The sequence below is a fragment of the Hordeum vulgare genome, chromosome 4H, assembly GCF_904849725.1.
Source record: "Hordeum vulgare subsp. vulgare chromosome 4H, MorexV3_pseudomolecules_assembly, whole genome shotgun sequence".
NCBI lineage: Eukaryota > Viridiplantae > Streptophyta > Magnoliopsida > Poales > Poaceae > Hordeum > Hordeum vulgare.
In genome coordinates this window covers 314,586,249-314,603,368 of record NC_058521.1, presented here as the reverse complement: position 1 = coordinate 314,603,368, position 17,120 = coordinate 314,586,249, and the positions used below count along the sequence as shown (strand labels likewise).

The following is a 17,120-nucleotide window of genomic DNA, read 5'->3' as shown; positions in this document are numbered from 1 at the left end:
TTTTGTATTTTTCAAGGGTGGCCGAAGAAGGTTTTCCCTCATATCCCTCGGTCTGACTTTAGGTAGGTTGGATGGGCTTTCAGATTTCATTTGTGTGGTAGGAGGAACCATGCTTCATGAGTGTTTGATGCTCTAGATATGATAAGGGGGAGGTGGCTTCATAATTTATGTCCATGTCTTTTTAGCCAAGTCAATGTGTAGTTCATGAAATGCGATATGCAAGAATGTCATGTGTGCTGGGTTTTTATGTGTATTTTCCACTTATGGGGTGAACAACATTATGAATGGCTATGTGTTGTACACATGAGTCAACCTCTTCATAATATGCCTTTTATGTCACATAAAAAAACCTTGCACCTCTTTCTCTAAGTAGCACAAGAAGACTACTAATAAAATACTTAAAAGAATGTTCACCACACCAATTCTAAATCAGGAACCTAAAAAAATATTAAGACAACAAAAATTCTATAGAAATATACATTTTGAAAAAAACGCTCACACGATGATGAGAATGAAGATGGATGTTAGAAGGGATGAGGTCGACTATTTTCTTTCAAGGAGTGAATGATTATGGAGACAAGTATAACCGAGGAAAAGGGACATGAGAAAGAATCATGACATATGTTCGGTAATCATTTCTCAATTAAAGCAACCGTTTCATACCTGTATTTTGTTATTCCGTGGCAATGCACCGGGATTCAACTAGCAGGGGTATAAAAGGTGTTCGCTACCTAGCCGCTGCCTTCTCCCTCAATCGCGCGTCCCTTCTTCTCTTCCTCGCGCCTCACCCCTCTCTCCTTCCAAACCCTAGACCCGCGCCCGTGTCCCTGCCCTGCCACTATCCAGATTCAACCCCACGACATTGTAAGAGAAACTCCAATCGGGTGACCCAAATGGATACAAACCTTTTTCTCTTTTTTGTGTATTTGGGTCGTCCGTTCGCTCGTCCGTGTTCGCTTTTTCGTTTAGGTCGGCCTATGCGCCCAACGGGAGGCACCCAGATTTTGTACAAGTCCGCGTAGACATTCGATCGAACACCTACTGAGCAACCTTCGATATTGCCTCGCCCCGCCCCCATGAGCTTGGCTCGCCGTCGCAAAAGCACTCTCCGCCCCGTCCCCCAGCACCTCGCCCCGCCCCGCAGCAACTTGCCTCGCCGTGCACCGCAGCAGCAGCAGCGTGGCCAGCCACAGGTTACCCTGAGGTAGCTGAAGACGTCGCCAACGACGGCGAACTTGACGTAGCTGAAGGAGGACAGGAAGTGGGCGTGCATGATGGATGGAGACGAGCCCGCAGGGCTCGCCGACCTGGCCTGCCAGCGCCTCGTTCTGTAGCAGGTGGCGACGATGCACGGCCTTGTGCCGCCTTGCAACGCACAGAGCAGGGACGTCTGCTCCGACGCGGTGTCCACCAGTGCGAGGATGGCCAATGCCACCGGCCTCAACACGCTCCTGTACAACCAGGGCGTGGAGATGGACGCGGTCATACGGCTCGAGGTATGCCCCTTCCCCTCGTTTCTACACGATTGGAATCGGGTATCAATTGGTTTGCTCAAGAATGGTATCTCACTTCCTTGTCTATGTTTGTTGTGCAGACATAGAGAATCCGTGCGGGGCTCGAGGAGGCGAGCCAGGGCGGTGTTGGCTACTGTGGAGCGCGCCGCGGCGGGGCGCCTACATGCCATAGAGGTTGAACTGGAGCGCGCGCTACCGCAACAGTGAACTGGAGGAGAGGCTCCGGCACATGACCGTAGAGGGGCAAGCGTGGCTCTGCGTCGCCAAGAGCCACGAGGCCGTCGCTGAACCAGCTGCTATAGCCACCTTGCGTCGTCGCCGTTGCTATCGAGGGAGAAGCCGACGACGCGCAGTATTGCTGCTTCGAGACCCCAACGGGTGACAATGCTGACGACACGACATCCAATGCAGTTGCGGCGGCTCCGTCATGCAAGGCCTGCGGCCAGGGGAACATCGTCGCCGCACCCATCGTCGACGAGTTGGTTCGTTGATGGATGGGATGGGAACTAAAGAGAAAAGGTAGGAGAGAGAAGTTGGTCTATGATAGGTAGATCATACCTCGCATGGACTGGACATACGCGGATGAAGAGAGCACAAAAAGGTTCGCTTTGTGTCCGCTTTTGACCCAAATCAGTCTTAATAAAGCGCGCAACGCTTCTGCCGTACGTCACCGGCTTTTTTGCAAAAACACCCCTCGGTTTTTCGGTATTCAACCGGCAGTCACCGTACACTGATATGCAGGCATGGTCGCGTATTGCTTGCCTGCAGCAAAGAAACTGGTCACCATGAACTAGCGAGTTCCACGGCTGCGTCGCCCGGATCTGCTAGCACGGAGGAGGGGGTCATCACAAGAGCTTGATAAGGGGAGAGGTCACCATGTTGTCGTTGCTCGTCGGATCTGGTATAGGGGCTGACATATCTAGAGAGGGAGGAGGTGGAGGCCGGCCTTTTCTCAAATCCAGTAGATCTGGTATAGGGGCCGACATATCTAGAAAGGCGCCAGCCATGGAGGAGTAACCCGTCGTCCAGGTGCCACGACGCCGACAAGTCGCCCTCAGCGAGGCGTTGCCGAAGGAGCTGCACATCCGCAACCGTTGCAGTGGCATGGCGGATGTCGTCGAAGAAGGCGAACGATGGCCCAGAGCTGATGCAGAGGGCAACACCTGATAGAGTACTTGATAGCGGGGAGGGTGTCCCGATCTTTCGGTGAGATGGTGACTATCGATTTGGTGGAGACGACTTTGACGACCCGACTACAAACGTGCACAACGTTGTGCCTTAGCAATCGCTAAACCAATCTCCGAGAGGTTATTGACCACGCCAGAGCACGATCAACTTGTCCACGAAGGTCTATTTCTGCAAGCAATCGAAGAACAAGCAAGAATATGATACTGCAATCTGAATATTGCGAATATAGATGAAGTATTGATAAGGGTGTGGATCCGAAAGAAGTCTTAGTCTAGTCGTTGCACACAAATGAAGTACACGAAGTTGTAATGGCAAACTTTTAACTAAACAAATCCCAAGCAAAAAAGCTACTACGTTGATCTACTTATATAGGAGCAAGGGGTGGCAGCCAAGGAGGTGGGAGGACGCCCCAAGGCAGCCTGAAACTAACCCTAGGTCGTACAAGGCCTATGGGCCCAGGTGAAGGTGATGCAACACCTTTGGAGTTGTTGTTTGACTCGGATTCTGGTGCAAGGTCATATTGTTTGGTCGATATCTCCACGCCCCGGACGAATCTGAAGGTGATTCCAATTGGGCTGGAAAGCACTTAAAATCTAATTTGCAGCCCAAAACGAATCACACAATTCAGAGTCCGGATGAAAGAGTTGAAGGCATTTTGGTACAGGTATGTCTGTGTAGGCCAAAACTTAGTCCAGAACGTGAAAGACTTGGACTCTATCTTCTCTTGGGCTAAAAGTGACGTGAGAAAACTTCTTGAACAACTACTAATTATTTCCTTTGACATGAGAGGACCTCTGGAATAGCACCCAACCATTTCCTCTTCCCTTGTCATCACACGTGGTCAATACAAGTGTTCGGCCATTCCGCATTTAGGCATAAAATAGAAACATGTGAAGTATTTTTGGTCCGGATAACATAAATAAATTATCGCATTACTTTTATCAGAAATCACCTTAAATAAATACGCATATGCAATGATTGTGATAATATCGAAGGTAGTCATGTCCTCGTCATCCTCCCGTTTTTGAAAATAAAGCCGTCCTCATCGTTGCTTAATTTGAAATTTGGCTAACAAAAGAGTCAAGGTGTACATGTTGTATATGTATATGTCATCCATTTTTACTTCTCTTAGTATTTGCACATATGACACATGTATACATGAGTAACTTTCATATGTTATGAAATATAAAGCCAAAATATTATCACAAGAAGTAGAAATAATGAAAATATTTCAACTCAGCTTGCACATATGAGTGAAGTCCTTATTCATATCAAAAGATTGACAATGTTCATCATTAAACCATCCTAACATTGGTGAATACACTTTCATTGCTTCAAATTTACATGCTACAACATGCTTAAATAAACGAACATGCAACAAGTCATTTGACATAGAATCATCACCAAGATTAGAGGTCATATTAAAATGATTAAACATTGGCACAATTATTTTGAAAAATATTTGATGCAAATTTGATTAATTCTCTGATTCAAATGGTTCTTTTTCATCAACAGTTAATTCAATCGGTTCACTCAACATTGTTCATACTATACTTAGTTGATGACATGGCAAAGTCAAATCATGAACATAGTCCTCCAAAATAGGTTGTGTGACCAAAGTAATGGGTAGCTCATCACATGTTACGTTGTAATTGACAAGGCATTCATCATACTCATGTGGAGGTGGAAGATAAGTACCTTTGTCATTACCTCTTATGATCAACTCAGATGATGTAGCCACTCTCGATGGTAACGTGTCACATGGTGAAGGTGATATAGCCCTCACAACAATTGATGTGGTTTTCATCATACACCCAGTAGTTGAAGGAACAACCATATCAACTCTTGGAATAAGCACCTTGCACTCTTTCTCCTTGTGGGCAACATGTCGTTTTATTTCCTGTTCAGCTTTGCAAGCAAGATGAAACAAACGATCCATAGGATAACACTTTTCATGAATTAGTATCTCCCGAATATCATGGTTTAATCCTCCCCAAAATCTATTCATTAAATCTTCTTCACTTTCTACTAATGAGGAATGCAACAAGGTTGTTTGTAAATCATCATAATATTTAGTTACGGTGTCACTACCTTGTTTTAAATGTTGTACCTTCTTAATCATGTCACGAGTATAATAAGCAGGAACGAATGTATGTCTCATGGCAAGTTTCAAATCATCCCAAGTAGTAGGTATGTAATTAGGATGTAACCGACAATATGCACTCCACCAAACTGAAGAATAACCGGTGAAAGAACCAACCACTACCTTAACTTTCTTATATTCAGCAAAATCATGGGAAGCAAATATATCATTTATTTTAAATTCCCATTCAATATATAAAGCAGGTCTAAAACGACCATTAAATGATGGTATAAAAACATTAACCTGATCATGCGGATTTGGATCTCTATGCACCTCTCGTAATGGTTGTTTTGGTAGCATCTCTCGCACGATCGAAGAACCCATCGATTGACAACTCTGGATCCTGTCATGATTAGTAGAAAAAATCCAAAAATATTGTTCCTATGAACTACTGGAAAGTGCTGGTGGTGTGTCACAAATCCGTCAAGCCAATCTCAAATTCTTACCAATTCTTACCCAGCAGCAGGTGGTGATCGGCAACCGGTGTAGTCAAAACTCTTAAAGCTTGGATATAGCGATTGCTAGGTGGCGTCAAACACACGATGTAGATGTATGTGGTGCTTGGAAGGCTTATTATATATGGTAGCAAAAGATTAGCAATAATCAATTCAGAGATGCCATGTTGAATAAACGCTCAACGACGGTACTGTGCTGGTCGTAGGCTAGACCGTACTAGAGACGTGAGCCTAGAACACTAACGGACTCACGTCAAAGCACAAGTCGCAGAAACGGATGATATGAAGTAGCTCTGGATAGGAAGATATAAGTGAAGATCACAATGACAGTAAAGATAGTGATGATAAATGACCCCCAAGCAGGATAAACCAAAATTATCTCTACAACTTCCCTCTTGAAATTATGATGTCAAATTTCTGATATGTTTTCTCAGGAATGCTACTGACTCAAGCTTTCGAATGCAAAAAAAAAATCACTCAAATCCGGGATCGTGTGAGGACTCAAAACATTCGGGAACAGACCTGAAAAATATTGACAAACTGTGTTCCTCACGTTCGGAGGGCAAAAAGTCCTATTTAGAAGCCGATTTGGAGGTGACAATAATGAACTAGCTTGATGAACTATTCAGATGCTGCTCGTTAATAGCTTGAATTGGAGTATTCGTGGACCCAAAACGGACTTCGTATGAGGAAGATACACCAGTTTTACTAAACAGTGCATAAAAGAGTTTCCAATCCGAATTCACATGTGGGATTGACTCTAGATATATCCGAAATTAGTATTTTTTCTCTTCTCTCTTTTTTTTCTCTCTCACTTTTTTTTTACTTTTTTCTCTTTTTTTGCTCTCACTTTTTTTTCTCTTTTCTCGAACAACCAATTAAGATGCAGATTGGATCAAGCACACATGCGAATGACCTAAGTATGATAATCACAATGAACAATTGGAGCATGTGGTGAATATTGATGGATGGTGGTGGGAGACAACGGAAGGGAAGACAACGGCGTGGTGGTGGTATATGGCAGCAACGATGAAGATGGTGCGGCGGTGATCTGAGAACTTGTGAATAGAACTCGAAACTCTAAAAGACTTGACTCTAAGACCAATAGCTTGACACGACAATGCAACCGATAATTCAACTATGCAAACACCAAAAAGAAAATTGCAAAGGCTTAGACTGGCTTGGACAAAGGATGACTAGATCTAAATCTTTTTTGTAGGTTTTTCTTAGGTAATAGGTAAGAAAAATAAATCTAATCTAGGGATAAATGGAAATTCTCACCAAGCAACCTGAAAACTGATACCACTTGATAGAGCACTTGATAGCAGGGAGGGTGTCCCGATATTTCGGTGAGATGGTGACTATCGATTTGGTGGAGACGACTGACGATCCGACTACAAACGTGCACGACGTTGTGCCTTAGCAATCGCTAAAGCAATCAAAGAACAATTCCTGCAAGCAATCGAAGAACAAGCAATAATATGATATTGCAATCTGAATATTGCGAATGTAGATGAATTATTGATAAGGGTGAGGATCTAAAAGTGGTCTTAGTCTGGTCATTGGACACAAACGAAGTACACGAAGTTGCAATGGCTAACTTTTAACTAAACAAATCCCAAGAAAAAAGCTACTAGGTTGATCTACTTATATAGGAGCAAGGGGTGGCAGCCAAGGAAGTGGGAGGACGCCCCAAGGCTGCCTAAAACTAACCCTAGGTCGTGCAAGGCCTATGGGCCCAAGTGGAGGTGATGCAACACCTTTGGACTTGTTGTTTGACTCGGATTCTGGTGCAACGTCATATTGTTTGGTCTATATCTCCACGCCCTTGACGAATTTGAAGGGGATTCCAACTGGTCTGGAAAGCACATAAAATGTACTTTGTAGCCCAGAAAGAATCAAGCAATTCGGAGTCCGTATGATAAAGTTGAAGGCGTTTTGGTACATGTATGTATGTGTAGTCCGAATCTGAGTACAGAATGTTAAAGACTTGGACTCTATCTTCTCTTGGGCTAAAAGTGACGTGAGAAAACTTCTTGAACAACAACTAATTATTTCCTTTGAAATCAGAGGACCTCTTGAATAACACCCAACCATTTCCTCTTCCCTTGTCATCACACGTGGTTCATACAAGTGTTCGGCCATTCTGCAATTAGACATAAAATAAAAACATGTGATGTATTTTTGTTCCGGATAACATAAATAAATTATTGCATCACTTTTATCAGAAATCATCTGAAATAAATACGCATGTGCAATGATTGTGATAATATCAAAGGTAGTCATGTCCTCCTGATTTGACATAAATGGCCTTTAATAGTATGACCGTTGGGTGGATAAGATCAGTGAGGTGGCACGTGGCACGACAACGGTCGGAACTTTTCAACTTTGAAAGTCCTCATGTCTCTCATATTCCTCACTTCGAGACTTTGGTAGATTTAGGCTTGGGTTGAGCATCATCAGGAAAATCATTTCATAGTTTTACCTCGACCCCCTTTAACAATACGATGTTCCTATGACTCAAGAGTAAAGAGAATGAAACAGAAAGAGTAAATCTTCACGATTCAAAGTCATCAGAGTCTTTTCCTTAGGATACACCGAATTACTCATCTTCAATATCTTCATGAGGAATATCAATTTCATCACAATTTCTTTGCGATCAAAGTATTCAAGAGAACGCCAAAGTATTCAGCCGAAGACATACATTTTTAGGGTTCGATATTCATCGGTTAACTCAAACTCCTCAGCGACTTATAGAGCATGTGTACACTCACAAACATGCCAGTCTGTTGACCTATAAGTCTTCAAACCGCCAAAATCACTAAGGGGCACTAGATGCACTTACAATCTCCCCCTTTTTGGTGGTTGATGACAATTAGGATAAGTTTTCAAAGGGTATAATAGTATGGAATGTAAGTACACAATTTGAGGAATTTGAAATCAAGATACAGAGAAAATACCCCCTGAAGATGTGCATATTTTGAGGAATTAGTTTTGTACAACAGATGCACATTGATGATTTATATCATGGAGATCTCTCCCTGTATCTTGCAAATTATGCATTTATTTAACATATAGTATGAGGAAATAGAAATGCATGATGAAAAATGGTGTCTGACGAATTTCAGCATGCCTACGTTAGTAAACTTTGAGGAATAAGCATGCGAGGAAAAATGTTCGAAAGAGTCAGAACACCATCGGGCTTAAGTTACAACTTATTACATAAAAAAAGTTCAGAAGAACTAAGAGTTTGTAACTTAATAAAATATATAAGCTCATAATAAATCCCGCTTGAAGACTAACTCTCAGACCCCCCTTTGTCCTCAAGTGACGAAAAGGGACAAAACTGAGGACTAAATCCCTTGAAGAATTTCACTTTTCTGTTGATGTAGAGGCATGAGCATCCTTGGAGGCAGGCTTCTTTCTTGGACCAGTTGCAGTATCCTCTAGTTGTTCATCTGATTCTGCAGTGCGAAATGAAGAAAATGAACTGTCATCCAAGTCAGGAACTGGAATAGGCTTGATTTTCTTCTTTGGAGGCCACGACCATTCAAAGTCCTGAGTAAATTCCATTTCTTCAAGTTCCTCACGAGTCTTCAGGTGAGCCAATGTGGCCCAAGTGCGATCAAATAGCTCATGAAGATAATAGTGATTTTTCTTCACTGCATTTTGAGTCTCATTGAGGGTTTCACAATGGCGCCAAACTGGCATTTCACCCACTTGTGATTATGATCGACTTTCTAGTGAAGATTGAGGAGAAGCTCTCTGTAAGTCATCGCCCTTGGGACAGTTGGGCTTGAAGGGTCTTGAGTGGCAGTGTCGTCATATGAGGAATAAGAGTCAGCCTTGCGAAATTGACCATCTAGGGACCGATTTCCTTCATCAATCACAGGCTTGCCTTTGCCTTGAACTGGTTCAAATTATTTCTTGATGACTTTGATAGGTGGCAGATAGCCAAGATGGTTCTGGAAGTCAGCTTGGTAGTTGATGGCGGATCTGTTCCTGATGAATCTCATGATCCATGGCACATAAATCTTCAGCTCAAATGGTGAGAAAGCATTGTCAGCCAAAGTCCACAAGAAGAAATCATGAAGATTCATAGGGATGCCATGAATGACATTGAGCATGATATTCTTCATGATGCCTACAACATCTTCTTCATTGTCATGCCTTTTGACAGGTGCGAAGGAATATGGCAAGATCCTATAGACAATTCTAGGCTAATAGTTCAGATCCTTCACCAGGAATCTAGTCCTTGGAGGTTGGCCCTGAGCCAAAGGCTTCATGAGGACTTCCATGAGCTTGTTTGACAGTTCTCTTTCATCATACATTCCGACTACATTTTTGAAGGAATTGATATTGGAAGAGTTCGAAGCAATTCTGTGGCTAGAGCTTTATAATGAGTGTGCTGAGTCATCCAGCCCAAGACCCACGTGTTGACGTCTTTGGGGTCTCCTGAGATATGTAGTGTGGCATACAATTGAAGAATTATGTCAGTATTCCAGTCATCGATATCTGTACAGAATGGCAGTAGCCCTGCTTCGTGAAGAACATTCAGGACTGGGGTGAAGCAAGGTATTTCCTCCATGTCACAGTGAGGAATGTGAGTGTGATGAAATATCTTCTTTCTTCCACAGAGCATAGAAGCATGGTAGTTGAGTTGAGTTCTGGTCTAGAACTTTCTGTGCCTGATGCTAATCCTATCATAGGGATTTTCTCATGTGAAGTAATGATGTTCATCATAGAATGCTTCCTTCTAAAACTTCAGACTCTTGGAGAAGGGCTGATGAGACTTTGGTTGAAGATTATGCTCTTGAGGAGTTGTAGCCATCACAATTGCAGTTTCGGTGTTTTGGGCAGGAGCATTTTCTTCAGCTTGAGGAATTTGTTGATCCGAGTAAGAAGTTGCAGTTTTTAGTGCTGCATTTTCTTCAGCTGATGCAGCTGATTCTCGGTCTTGTGCTGATTCCTCATGTGAGCTCTTTTCATTAGAGTCAGTCAGAATCTTCATGGCAGCAGGCGTTGGAGGAATTGGATCTGTTCTTGATGAGTTTGGGTGAGCCTCTTCCCATAACTAATCAAGGATAACAGCTGTGCTGCATCAATTTCTTCATCACCCTCCTTTTCTTCAGTAATCGTTGGAGGTGTTGTGACTGGAGGAATATCATCTGCTTGTATTTCCTCATCTATCGGTGTTGATGCACCAGAGCGATTGTCTTCCATTTCTTCATCCTCTTCTGGAATTACGTATTCTTCATTGAATGGAACAATCATATAAGATGGTGCTACATTAAGGGGAGTAGCATCCACTAGGGCTGATGAAGACTCTGAAGGCATAGTCTTCAGGCGTTTTGCCTCTGAAGACTCTGAAGTGATTGAAGCTTTTCTCTTCTTAGCTTCTTTTTAGCAGCTTTGGTTTTCTTGACTTCTGTTGCTGAAGGAGTAGTCACTTTATTCACTTTTGAATACTTAGGTGGAGGTGCAAATTCATGAGGCACTGCTCTATCAGTGTCTGGCCTGGCAGATTCTTTAGCTGAAACATTTTGAGGAATTTCTTCAGCAGCTGGTTCTTCATTTTCATCATCCTCAGTCAGTTGCACAGTATAGCTTGGCTGAGGGTTTGTGTGCTCCTTTGGGGCGACAATTCTGCTATTGTATTCATCAATTGCAGCAGTTGCGGCATTGACGAATTGCACTTTGACCCCCTTATGATCAGCATGAAGACTAGTGTACCTATTCGTGAGGGTTTTCAGTTCTGCCTGAGTAGAAATAAGTTTCTCGGGCGTCAGGTTGAGGAGGTTCTACTTCAGGAATTTATCCTTTTTAACTTTCGCAAGCCTGGCTTGTTTGGCTTACCGATCCTTCCATTTTTCTTCATTGATGAATGTGGAAACCATATGGCTTACTCCGGGAGGAAGCTTCAAATCATCAATTGGAGTGTTTGGATCCTCATACAAGAGATCTATGAAGTTTAGGAGTATCTTCGGATCCAGTGCGAGGGAATGGAGCTACCAGTGGCTTGTGCAACTCTTTCTTGCTTGTTTCTGATGATGGCTTGAAGTGTTTCATCATCATATTCTTCCCTTCCTTCTGATGCAGAAGAAATGTTGACGACCTTGCTTGGACTTGGTCTGGTACCTCTACCAATAGTCATCTTAGTCTTCAACAGACTCGGTGAAGATTTTGAGGCTGAGCCTGAGGTAGATGGCACAGAGGAACTTGTGTTTTCTGATTGAAGCTTACTGAGCTGTTTCTACAGAGGAGGTGAAGACTTTGCAGATATTGCAACTTTCTGAGGAAATTGCTCTTTTGAAACTACTGTTGAGGCTTTTGGTTTCTTCAACAGAGCCTGCTTCTAAGGTTTTTCTGTAGCAGAAGCCTCAGCAGCAGAAGAAGTGGCAGAAGTAGATACATCAGCAGAGTCCTCATTGAATTTTGTGACATCGACTTTAACCTTTTTGTGTAGCTTAGACAAATACTTGTCTTTTTCTTCAGGATAATCCTCAGTAGTGGCTACAATTGAGGGATATGCTGCTTATTGATCTCCTTATGGCAACCTTTTGCATGGAGGTTTGAGGGCAAACTTCTTCGCATATTTTGGAGTTACATATCTGTATTCCTTCCACTCTTTCATCCGTCTACATTTAATCTTCTGAAGTCTTATCTTGCGTTTAGCCATAGTTTCTTTGCCATAGATTTCTTCATCTGGCGTGCAGTACTCAGCATAGATCTCCTCATGGATCTCAAAGGCAGTGTTCTGTTCCAGCTTTTTGCCACCTTTCTGTTTCCGGTCTTCCTCCATTTTCTTCAGCTGAGGTTTTTGCTAAGAAATTTGAATTCTTGATGATTCTGAAGACATAGGTAATGTTTCTTCTAGAAATGCTGCAAATGAGTTAAGTTGATGAGAACCTAGTGATTCATCAGCTGACATTTTGTACGTGTTGAGGAATTGAGGAAATTGAAAAATTACTAAAGTTGAGGAATTTGACCAGTGAGTTGAGGAATTTGACTAAGCATTCAGATCTTGGGTTCCAGAGTTGTGTAGATTTAAAAATTTAAACAATTGAGGAATCTCGTGAATAATTTAGTGACTTAGTGAAATTCCTCAAGTGTTCTAGACATGGGTGTGCACAGTTGAGAGAATTTCTGAGGAAAAATTGATTTCATGAATGTAAAGAGAATAAAGAGAGCATCAAGGGCAGTAAAATAGTATTTTATTTACCCTGTGTGAAGAACATGATGAACTGAAGCAGTAAAAGAAGAAGTTCTTTGGTCCAGAATCTCCAGATCTTCAGTGCCATAACTTGGCGACTGAAGACAACTACGGCGACGACAGAGGAAGATGTTCCGTAGTCGGCGTGAGTCCGGCAACGGCGAGGGCGAGGCAGTGAATCTTTTCCTCACATGCGAGGAAGATGCTAGCGGCGGCGCTAGTGTTTGAGCTCAAGCGGAGAAGTCGAGGGGAAGAGAAGAGTTTTGATTGATGGGGGGTAAGGGGCTATTTATAGCTCAGGTGAAAAACGGTCTAGGCCGAAACTTTCGGATCGAACTGCCCTTGCCCCTTCGTCTCCGCGTGACACGTGCTACCCACGATCGAAGCGGTGGAGATCGTGGTTATCCGAACGTGAGTAGTGGGTGCGGTTAGTGTGGTAATGTTAAAACTAAATTTTGAATTTTGAGGATTTCGTTGCAAAGTCCTCAGCTAACAAGGACTCAGTGAGGATTATGAACAAGTGTCAAACAGAACGCATATGAAGAATTGAGAATAGACTGGGTTGAGCTTAGCATAGAGGGGAGTCGGGTCCGATCACATTCACTTAGAAGAAATTCCAAATTGAATACTGAGCAATAAGTGAATGATGTTGAGGACATTGAAAGCTCATTATAATATATATATATGAAGATCATCACAAAAAGTTTTGAAGAATTTGAAAATTTTGACGACTTTGAAAATTTTGAGGTTATTGTGACAAAGTCTCAGATTGAAGAATTTGCAACTTGAAGAATTTCGAAGTTGGGTGGTGGCGTGACCCACTGTATAAGAATGATGATTTCAGGCGCCGCGTACAATTGTCGTAGGGCCTTGAGAACCAAATTCTTCATCGATTTCTTCACACTTATAATGATATTCTTCTTTGATTGAAGAAAATCGTTACTTTATGTGTTGCACATCTAAGCCATCAATTTTGCATAAGTGTCAAGATGTGTGCATGTTTACAAGACACTGAAGATTCTAGAATATTTAGCTCACACCGCAACTTGCAAAACCTTCTCTCATCCATGGGCTTTGTGAAGATATCTACTAGTTGATCATCAAACTTCACATGGTCGATGATGATATTGCCCTTGAGGGCATGGTCACAAAGAAAATGATGACGAATCTGGATGTGCTTGGTCTTGGAGTGTTGTACTGGATTGTAGGCGATCTTGATTGCACTCTCATTGTCGCAGTAGAGGGGCACATTCTTCATGTGGATGTCGTAGTCTGTGAGGGTTTGCTCAGCTTCGGTAGGGGAGAGTGATACACAGTTCTGTTTCTTTGAGGACCAACATACTAATGATCTTCTAAGGGAATGACATGTGCCTGATGTTGACTTGCGGTTCACATGGTCACCGGCATAATCAGAATTAGAATATCCAACAGGGTGAATATTTGAGCCCTTGGGGTACCATAATCCTAGTGTTGGAGTGTGAGCTAGATATCGAAGAATATGTTTCACGTCCTTATGGCTTGATTCCTTCGATTTTGCTTGAAAACGAGCACACATGCAAACAGTAAGCAGAATATCTGGCCTAGCTGCACACAGGTACAATAAAGAGCCAATCATAGACGGTATACCTGCTGATCAAAATCTTTACCATTTTCATCACTGCACAGGTGGCCGTTGTTAGGCATAGGAATCTTGACGCCTTTGCATTCATTCACGCCGAATTTCCTCAGAACATCCTCGAGGAATTTCTCCTGAGATATGAATATGCCATTGCGTTGTTGACGAATTTGCAGACCTGAGAAGAATTTTAGCTTCCGCATCATAGACATTTGATATTCTTCACCCATCATGTAGGCAAATTCATCATTCTAATGTTTATCAGTACAACCAAAAATAATGTTGTCAACATATATCTGGCACACAAATAGTTCATTGTCATAGGATTTTTGAAAAGAGTACGATCAAGTGAACCGGGTTTGAAGCTTTTCTTCATGAGGAATTCCTTCAATGTATCATACCATGCCCGAGGGGCTTGCTTGAGGCCATAGAGTGCCTTTTTGAGTCTGAAGACTTTTTCAGGATGCTTCGGGTCTTCAAAACCTGGGGGCTGAGCAACATATACTTCTTCCTCAAGCTTACCATTTAGGAATGCATTTTTCACATCCATTTGCTATAGAATAATATTATGATGATTAGCATAAGCAAGTAATATTCGAATAGCTTCAAGTCTAGCAACAGGTGCAAAAGTTTCATCAAAGTCAATTCTTTCAACCTGTGTGTAGCCTTGGGCTACAAGCCGTGCCTTGTTCCTCACAACCTGACCATCCTCATCTTGCTTGTTTCGGTAGATCCACTTGGTGCCGATGATATTGTGCTTGCGAGGATCTGGTCTTTTGACGAGTCCCATGCAACATTTAGCTTGAACTAAAGAAGTTCATCTTGCATGTCTTGAATCCACTCAGGTTCCATGAAGGTTTCACCAAATTTTGAGGGTTCTATGTTAGACACAAAACAGGAATGCCCACAAAAGTTCAATACATTTGAATCTTTTGAGCGAGTGGTAGGACCTGGCGCATTGATGTCATCGAGGATTTTGTCAAGTTCCACTTCATTTGCAATCCTTGGATGAGCTGGTTCAAGACTTTGGTTGGGCTGAGGAATTTGATCTGTAGCATTTTCCTCAGGTGCACCTTCTTGAGTTTCCTTAGTATTGGGTACGACTTCCTCAACAAGGGGTTGTTCCTCAGTAGGAATGATATCTTCAGTAGCTTTGAGCTTGATGGCTTCTTCAGGAGGTAATTTATCTGGCACAGGAGGCAGTTGCTCTCTTTGTGAGCTGTTATTTTCATCGAACTGCACATCTACAGTTTCAACAACCTTGTTGTGATACGTGTTGAAGACTTTGTAGGTGTGTGAGTCCTTTCCGTAACCACCAACCCAACTCAGTCTTGCTCCTGCCCGTCTTCGCTTTCTACTGCGAGGCTTTCGTACATGTGCAACCTTCAGTGGCCCTCTTCCGCCACTTCTTCAGCCTGCGCCTACATGACGGCGCCCACTTGTCGGCATGCGTCTAATTCGTGGCGGCCCAGAGTGGAAATCTGCTCCTGAAGGCTGGGATGAAGGTGGAGAACTTCAGGCAACGTTGGGTTCTTATGAGCCTCAAGGACGCCAAACCTCGGCTGGAGGAGCCGAAGGGGTTGCCGGAGAACACATCTGCGTGGAGCTCGGCGAAGCATTCCGACCCTCGGGCCGCGCCCGTCCTGGAGCGCTTCTCCCGCGACATCAGTGCCAAGAGGCTGACCGGGAGGATGATAGTGAAGGAGTTCTTGGCGCAACACCTGGCGCCCCTTCAGGCCCACACCAGGCCCCTGTGGGATTACCATGCTAGTGACGACGAGCTCATGCTCTAGTCCCAAGACCTCCCCACTGAGGAGCTAAGCAGGGTCCTGGCGATCTTGCTGAGCGGCGACCCTGGTGACCTGCCTGAGGCTCTGGATCCGCTGTACCGTCTTGACAGCCGGGCCGACGTGCTTGCCGGGCTGCCTGTCTTTGATGAGCGGGGGCTCTTCCAGCCGAGGGTTCTGGTTTGCTAGAGGTGTCATCTGGCGACACCTCCGATGAGGGGGATTTGGAAAAGACTTTCGACGACTGCCCGGCGAGCGCGCATCTCCCGTCATAGGCCATCCTTCTGCGCAAGCTCGCAGATGATGATGTCACTGGTGAGGTCTCCGCGGGGGTCTCCCCGCGCCCGATTAGGAGCTCCACGGGGCCCGCGTCGACCCCGCGTGTTACGCGGTCTACGTGCATGCCCGCCCCCCCAGAAGTGCGAGGCTGGGTGATCCTTGGCGCATCCCGCCTCCGCCGGTGGAAAACCTGAGGCACCAGGCTCGCCCCCCTTTGTGGGGGGTCCTGTTGCTCGTGCCGGCGCGGGGGAGATGAAGAGGAAGAGGTGGATTGACCCCAAAGAATGAGTCACTTGTCTTGGCACGTTGTGTGTGTGCGTTGTCCGCACTTGGCTGATTCCCTATTTTGCCTGATATCAAGGGTAGCGTCTCGCCGAGGGCGAGGAGGCAGAAGTCGGGCGTCAAGTCGATGACAACTCCTGATGCACCAAAAGCTCTTTCCAACGTGTCGCCGCCTGCCGATGGAGAGGGGGAGGCTCGCGACGCAACCTCGCAGGCCTTGATCGTCGCGCCCCCCGAGCCCCCAAAGCGCCATGAGGCGGCCATGGTGACGTCGCTGCCTGAGGGGCATGCTCCGGGGGGGCCATCTGCCTGCCGATGCCCCAATGCCTGCGACCTCTAGGCAGCCTTCAGAGCCCCCTACTCCGCATGTCGCTGCCTCTCCGACGGCACCGCCCACGAGAACTTTGGAGGTTCTTCACGAGGAGGTCCAGAGGACCTCGTTATTCACCTAGGGTGTCCTGAACGCGGCCTTCAGTGCCCTGGGCAATGTCGCAGTCGAGATGGGGAAGGGCGAGAGGGAGGCCAAGGCCGCCTGCTCTTCTCGTGAGGAGGCCCTGAAGGAAGCCAAGGCGTGTGCCAAGCGCTGCAAAGAAGTGGAGGCACGCCTGCAAGCTCTCCAAGGGGAGCAGGCCAAGCTAGTCGAG

The 17,120-nt window shown here is 44.6% G+C and overlaps 1 pseudogene; it reads left to right on the top strand.

Moving 5' to 3' along the window:
• The first annotated feature begins 1,076 nt into the window (after nucleotides 1–1,076).
• On the top strand, nucleotides 1,077–16,816 carry LOC123450487 (annotated as a pseudogene).
• Nucleotides 16,817–17,120: the final 304 nt, after the last annotated feature.